The sequence below is a fragment of the Populus trichocarpa genome, chromosome 4, assembly GCF_000002775.5.
Source record: "Populus trichocarpa isolate Nisqually-1 chromosome 4, P.trichocarpa_v4.1, whole genome shotgun sequence".
Lineage (NCBI taxonomy): Eukaryota > Viridiplantae > Streptophyta > Magnoliopsida > Malpighiales > Salicaceae > Populus > Populus trichocarpa.
In genome coordinates this window covers 11,084,353-11,092,840 of record NC_037288.2, presented here as the reverse complement: position 1 = coordinate 11,092,840, position 8,488 = coordinate 11,084,353, and positions in this window count along the sequence as shown.

The window sequence follows — 8,488 nt, the reverse complement described above, 5'->3', positions numbered from 1 at the left end:
AGCAAGTTTTCTTCATCAGTTTAAAAGGTTAGTGTTTTCTCTATTTCATTTTACTTTAATAGTTTTTTTTTGCTATTTTTTTGGTTATTGTTTTTTGTTTTGGTGTATTTTTTGTAATGTAGATAAAGTCTATAGTTTTTTTTTGCATAATTCATTGCTAAAGTATATAGTTTTTTTTTTTGAATTTTTTGAATATTTTTTATTGTTGTATTGGCATAATTATTATTAGTTAATTTGTTGAATTTTTATTGTTAATGTTGAATTTACCATAGAATTAGTAATTGAATATGTTGGAACAATTATTAATTTTACTTTATTATTGCATGATTTGTGTTTAATTTGTTCCATTTATTTTGATTGTTATTCTAGAGTTTTTTTTTTTAATTTATTGTTTTGTTGTATTGGCATAATTATTGAATAATTACTTGAATTGTAATTGTTAATGTTGAATTTACCGTAGAATTAGTAATTGAATATGTTGGAATAATTATTAGTTTTACTCTATTATTGCATGCTTTGTGTTTAATTTTTTCCATTTATTTTGATTGTTATTCTAGAGTTTTTTTTATTTATTATTTTGTTGTATTGGCATAATTATTGAATAATTACTTGAATTGTAATTCTTAATGTTGAATTTACCTTAGAATTAGTAATTGAATATGTTGGAATAATTAGTATAGATTGGGTAAATTGGTTGTGGCTATTGTTAATATGTGCAGGTTTGTGGTTTTGGGTAGTATCCGTTATAGGGGAGGTGCTGTCGAATTTTTTTTTTTCATTTGAATTTAATTATATAATTATTTGTATCAAATTGTGTAGATGCATAGAACGAAAACCAGAGCTGGTCGCTTAGATGCGGTCGCAGCTAGTTCGTCTAGCAGCGAGGATGATATTTCCTTAGGTGCCTCTCAAGAAGAGGCACCTACACCACCTGCGCCGTCAACCGATGCTGCCTCTTCCAGCGGTACTTCACAGCGCAGAGGCGGCGTGCCTTCGCAGCGGAATCAATTTACCCGCAAGTACGAGGCACAGTGGAAGGACGACCTTTCAATGTAAGTTTGTTAAGGTTTTAGTTTTTTTAAAAAAAATTACAACATAATTTATCAAGTAATCACTATTGAATTTATTTCATTTATTTTCAGGTTCACAAACATTGAAGCCGCCCGAGTAATATCATCGGCGTTTAAATCGTCGATGGAGATTCCATTGTTTCAATGGAGTCAGATATCCAAGCATCCTGAATGGATGCCTCAAATCAATGCATGGTTTAACAGGTTTGAGGTTGGTATTAATTTATAATTTTCAGCTTATTAATATAATTATAAATAAATTATTATTTTTATTTAAACTTGTTTATTTATACAAAGCACAAATTCTGCTGGGACATTGAGCATAACGCTGTTGTGAGGAGGGTGTGGGAAAATCACGCGGCAACTAGGTAAGATCGAAAACAATACAGGATTTTTTAGACAAAATTTTATGTTTCGAAATGTAATTTTTGGTTGCGTGAAGCAGGTTGCGTGATTTTTGGTATGAAGCACAGAAAAAGGCAAAAAAAAACCGCGAGGGATAGGGGTTTCCAAGGCTGGAACGATGTTGCGGTTTGGAGGGATTTCAAACCGATATACATCCCGGAAGATATATGGCCGCACTATCTTGAGCACGTGACGTCTGAGCGGTTCACACGACGCTCACAGTCCGGTGCTGGCAACCGGAATCGGCCAATTCATGGCGGGGTGACAACTCACACTGGCGGCTCCGTTTCGTTTGCTGTACATGCGAAACGGATGGTAAGATTAATTTAAATGAAATATATCGTTAAATTCAGTTGTTGTTAATATATCTTTTTTCATTATAGGCTGCGTCTCTTGGACGTGAGCCGAGCCCGATGGAGCTGTTTGTGGAGACGCACGTGCGGAGTCAAGATCGCCAGAAGGGGGCGCAACAGTTCATTGATAACCGTGCTCAGCATTTCGTGGTATGTTTGTTCAACCATTTTATTTTGTAAGTTATTATGTAAGTTATTATGTTTATTGTATTGAATATGATGATTACTTTTTTTTTTTTTTTCAGGAGACCTACAATAATCAGTTGAGGGAGAGATACGGGGACGATACTTTGACCCATCCGGAATTCGATTCGGATTTGTGGATGGAGGTTGGCTCATCAGGTGGACCCGATAAAAATCGGGTTTACGGGCTCTCCAACACTACGGCCGACAACTTGCGGTCGACCCGTAGTTTTTCAACCGTTGGGAGCTCCCAATCAATATCGAGCTCCCAATCTAAGGAGTCCGTGGCTTTGCAGCAACTCACCGAGAAATACGATAACCTACAAGCGGAGTACGCACAACTCAAAGCGTCTCATGCACAACAAAGAGCGGAACAAAGAGCGGAGTCTGAGCAATTCAAAGCGTCTCAAGCACAACAAAAAGTGGAGTATGAAGCGGCTCAGGAACAGCAAAAAGCGGCTTATGACCAGCTTTACGAAATGATTATGAAATTGTCAAATAGCGGAACATGTGCGCCTAATCCTTTTTGGCCGTATAACCACCAGCCTCCGCCAGGATCTCCTCCTCCTCCTCAAGCTCCATCATCTTTATATTAATTTGTAATCAACATTATTTACCTTTAAAACTTCATTTATTATTTTTCTTGAAACATATTCAGTTTGTAATGAATATTATTTAACTTTGTTTTTTTTTTTTTATGTTTAATAAAATTTTTATTTGCATAATTGGTTTGTATAACAATTAATTTATATAGTTTTATATTATATATCCTAAATAATTTTTTAAAAACAAATTAAGAAAAAAACTATTACCAAGGATTTCACCGACGGATGAATTCGGTCGGTATTTTAAACTTTCACCGACAGAATTACCGACGGAATTATTCCGTCGCCATTTAACAGTAGCTTCTACCATTACCGACGAAGTTACAGACGGAAATATTCCGTCGGTATTTCATCCATTCACCGACCGATTTAACGACGGCTATTTTCCGTCGGTAATTGTAACTTCACCGACAGAATGAAAATCCGTCGGTATATTTCAAGCGGGAATATTTTTTTTTTGGCGCGCACGTTCCGTCTGTAAAACCGTCGGTAAATGTTTTTTTTGTTTTTCCGACTGAAATACCGACGGAATGGGGAATCACCGACGAAGGTAAAGCCGGCGGACGTATTCCGTCGGTGATGACGTCGGTAAAAAAATCACCGACGAACTTCTAATCACAGACCGACAGAATTTTTCCGTCCGTAAAACTGTGAAATCTTGTAGTGTTTTCCGTCGGTGTAAGACACATATTCCGTCGGTAATTAATTTACCGACGGAAATGCTCCGTCGGTGAATCTTTCATCGGTAATTTTTTTTCCGTCGGTAAATCCGTTGGTAATAAAAAAATAAATTTATCCGCTCCATTTCGTCGGTATATCCTTCGATAATAATATTTTTTATTACCGATGGAATTTCCGTCGGTAATTCCGTCGGTAATTATTTAAAAATATTTTTAAAACATTCATTTTATAAAATTATAAAATAATTAAATTAGCATAAATTAACACTGTATAATATATACTAAAAAATGCTTGGAAAAAAGAATAAGAAAATCAACTCAAACAAATTTGCAACAAATAAATAAAACAAAAAAATAAATTCAACTAAAAAAATTCATATGAAAAAAATAAAGTTGCAATTGCTAAAAATTTAAAAATCCTATAAATAAATCAACTAAAAATTGATCTCATATGAAAAAAAAATCTCACAACAACATTTATACAATTATTAAGAACAAAAACAATTAAAAATAAAATAAAAAACAAATATAGTGAAAAAAATCATGAAAAAAGAAGAAAAAAGAAAAATCTTACCTTAATGTAGTTGCAAGTGAAGCTAAGGAGAAAGAAAAATTTTTGTTAAGCATATTAATTAAAAAAAAAAAACTAAGAGGATAAAAGAAGAAAGAAGAAAAAGAAGACATACCCAAGCATGGAGGAAAAGAGAAGGAGATGAGGAGAGAAAAGAAGAGAAAGAAATATATATTGATGTTTTTTACATATAGTGAAGAAGAAGAAGAAGAACAAGAACAAGAACAAGAAGAAGAATAATAATAAGGAGAAGAAATGAGTCTGTCTCTTGTGAAATAAGGGGATTCAGGCTTTTTATTGGGGCGCGTTACCGACGGATAATTGAATATTAATATTTTTTAATTATTCCATCGGTAATTCCATCGGTAATATTTAATTTAAATTTTTTCAGAAACCGCCAACAATTACCGACGGTTTTTCAATCCGTCGGTGATTCCGTCTGTACTATTTAAATGAAAATTTTAAATTAATTGAATTTTTTCAGAAAACCGCCAAATAACACTCTCTAGAAAATACCGACGGAAAATTCCGTCGGTGATTCCCTTTGTAATTGACATGATGAACAGTGTTCACAGTTTACCGACGGAATTACCGAGGGATTTTACCGACGGAATATTCCGTTGGTAATTCCGTTGGTAAAAATGACACGTCATCTTTTTTTTTTTGCTTTGTTTTAAATTTTTTTCCCACGGTAATTCCGTTGGTATATACCGAGGGAATATTTCCGTCGGTAAAATCCCTCGGAAATTTACCGACAAAAATATTCCGTCGATATTTCCGTTTGTATTTATCAATTTTCTGGTAGTGAGTGGCCATTTACAAATTGGCATGATAAGTTTGCTTTCATCCACCTGCTTTCCAATGAACATATTTTCAGTCCCTTTATTTTTGCTCTAAAACTTAAATTTTTTTATTTTTCAATCCTTGAGTTTAAGAGATAAGAGAGAGAGTTGACAGATTTCGAGATAAGAGAAAGAAAATCGTTAGCTAGCACTAATTCCAACCACAAAAAATATTGATATTGATATCAACGGTTCCATTCGATAAGAGAAATTCTATTAGAGTGTTTTTTGGCCTTTATCTTACTTGACAAAGTAGATCTAGGTTCAAAAAGTATTTTTGGATTCATGTTAATTTTTAGTTTTTTGATCAATTTTTAGTTAATTTGGAGCCATAAATCGATTTGTTTGGTTCTTTAGGGTGTTTTGGGTAAAAAAGGATAGAAAATAGATATTTATGGTCTAAGGAGTTGGATACTCGACTTTCCAGTCACCTAAATTGGCTAGCAACAGAACTAGAGATGACATATCTGTCAATATAGATGATGCATCATTTAGTTGTTTTTTTTTTTAAATAAAGTAGACAACTATAAGAAAATAAAATAGGCCAATTATGCAAGTCTATTATTATTTTTTGGGCCGAGAGCATGTCCAACTGGCCAGACTTCTGGGCTCTTTTTTAAAGGCTTTTATTTTTTATTTTTTTTATTAAAACTCATTTAAAAAAATAAACAAAATAATTATTCTATTAAATACCATGAATTTGTTTTAAAATGAGATAATGATTGTTTTTATATATTAGCAAGCGCCCTTTATGAATTTTTTTCTTCAAGTCTAAACAAAGTTAGTTATAATTGAATAAATGAAATGATATTTTAGATATTATTTTATTAGATATCAATTAATTTAATATTTATTTTCGGATTAGATTTTTGCCTTTTTTTTCCAAATGTTTTTTCAAAAAAATTGAAATAATGAGTTTTCTTGCAAGAAATAATTTTATTGTTTATTAATTACAAAAAACATTCTTGAGCTCCTTGTGTGCCAAATCAGGTATTTTAATTTGCATTTTCTTTTTCAATTACAAGGCTCATTATTTAATTAGTGTTATAAGCTTTTATAACATTTATCAATACAAATAATTCTTGATTTATTTTATTAAATGTATTATTTTTTTGGTGCAATTAATTTTTTTAAGGGTTGAATGATTTTTATTTTAACAAAAGGTTGAATGACGTTCCGAATATCATTAAAGTGTTTAAAATCGCAAAAATAGCTGACAAGGATTTTGTCAATTCATGCATGAAACCGAACTAAAAGATTAGAAAGAATTCATGCATTAAAGTGTTGAGAAATAATTTAGAAGAGTCAATAGATTTTAACTCATATAAATAAAATTAAGAATATATAGGTGTTCTAAAATTATAAATATATATGCAGAGTGTCTTTTGCATATGTGTATATTTTAATTTTATTTTAAATAAAAATATTTGTTTACAATTCTATCAAAACTACCACAAGTCTGAATGCTTGTAACATTTTATATTCAATTGGTAAAAAATACAACTACACGAAAATAAAATAAATTAAAAAAAAAAAACAATAAGCCATGAGCAAATCACTGTAGTCCTAAAATTATTGTATTATAAAATTGAAATAGTGTAATAATTATTTTGTCATTCTTTAACAAAATTAATTAACTTGCTATTAGAGATAATATAGTCTTTTCCATATATTTCATTTGTCATTATCTTATTAATTAGGCATAAATTGTTCTTTAATTATTTTGTCAGCACAATAAAATGTCTAGATTACATTTTAAAAAAACTTTCTTAATACTAGTGTCCTAAGGGGCTTTTTGTATTTTTGTTTTTTAAAACATAGTTAAATAACTAAATTATCATTAAAATCAAAATTTCTTTAACATACATCCAAGAATGTTTATGTCTTTTCATTCTAGTTTTAATTTGGTTATATTGATGTTCACTTACAAGCTATTTGGTAATTTAATAAACATAAATATTATTAAAAAAATATGGATAATGCATGCGTTGCACGCATCAATCTGTGGGTAGTGGCCACGCTCTTCAAGCGGCGTATATGGCATTGCCTAATGGTCAAATGTCGGCTTTCAAGGCGGCATTCGAATCATCTTGGTAACTCTTCCATCCTTAGGCGACGAGTGTGGTCAACGGACCAACAATTTGGCATTAATGACTTTTTTTTCTTCTTTTCTTTCTCCTTCTCGATTTCTATATCTGGTCTTTCAAAATTTCAAAGTAACCTTTCAGTTTGTTTTTCCTTCCGATTTGGTCCTTCTTCATTTCATGATTATTTGTTTCATATCAAATATTTTATAAAATTGGACTTTATTTTCAATTTCATTCTCCTTTAATGTTTTTAGATGTCAAATTTGATTCCAATTCTTTTGATTTCTATATGTTTTATTTGAGGTAAACTTTGAAATTAAATTTTAGTACAATTTCAATGTCCAATTTCTTTCCTTATCAGATTTAATCCTCATTCTTTTGATTGCTACTTTTTTTTACTTTGATTTTTTTTTTTAAATTGATACTACTTTTTCAGTTTCATTCTTCAACATTAAGTTTGTTGGGAATTGAGATTCTTGATTGAGCTCAGGTATAGGATTTAACATGTTGCGATTTTGGGAAATAAAACTCAGGTTTACGAGATTCGTATGAGTTTGTTTTTTTTCTTTTTTTTAAAGCTCATGTTCTTTCAGTCTCATCCTTCAATATTTCTTTAATCGGAGATTGAACTCTTTTAATTTTTTTCTTTTGCTTTCTATAAGATTTTTCACTGATTTTGAAAATGATTAGGTTATCTCTGGTTTTTTTATTTTTTGTTCTTTCTTGAATTTAGCTTTTTTTAATAATTTCTTTTTAAATTAAATTAAATGATTAAATATAAATGTGAGATGCTCACTTTATGATATGTTATTTGGTTTACTTTTCAGCTCGTTGCTCTAAAGATGCGCATGAACTTTTTCAGTGTCGTCATGTAGCATTTTGCATTGGCGTTAGAATCCACTTGGTAAGCTCTTTCTAGTAGTAGGGCAGTGTTCATGGTGGAGGGACAATGAGTCTCCAATGAGCTTTTCTTTCTTCTCTTTTCAAATATAATATTGAAATCTAATTTTTTTTATAGTTAATTATTATCAAAAAAAAATTATTGCTTTATTTATTGTTGATGCTTTTTTTTTATCATATTATGAAATTAACCGAGCTTATTAAACTCTGTCAAGTCAATGATCCGAGTTTCTGATTTTTCTTGGGTTTTTTAAAATACTAATGTCACATGAATATTTTTTATGTTAGAAAAAATTTGACTCGGTTTACCACGTAACGTAGGCTACCCATCTAGTATCTAATATATAAATTAATGAAAGTCTTAAGACTCTAATCCTAATTTCCAACAACAAAAAGGTAGAATAAAAAAAGTAATAGTAACATAAAATCATCAATAAATTCAACTCTACATAAACCAGACTAAAATCTAGTTTAGGAACAGGTGACACCCACCTCAGGCTTAGAGAGAGATTTTAAAGAAGCTCAGTTCATTTTTTTTGTAGTTCTCAACGCCACCTTATCCCCATCTCTTTAGTATTTGTATATAGAGAGAGAGAAAGAAAGAAAGAAAAAAGAAACTGAGAAGTAGAGTTAACCTATATGATGATTGAGTGCACATGTGGCTAGATATGTCCACGTGCACCTGTTTTATTCATTGAATTGATTGATTTATCTCTTTACTCTCTCCATTTATATATCAATCTTTTTTATATTTCTTGTTGGAAGTAAACTGATTTATAGAAATTAGTTGAA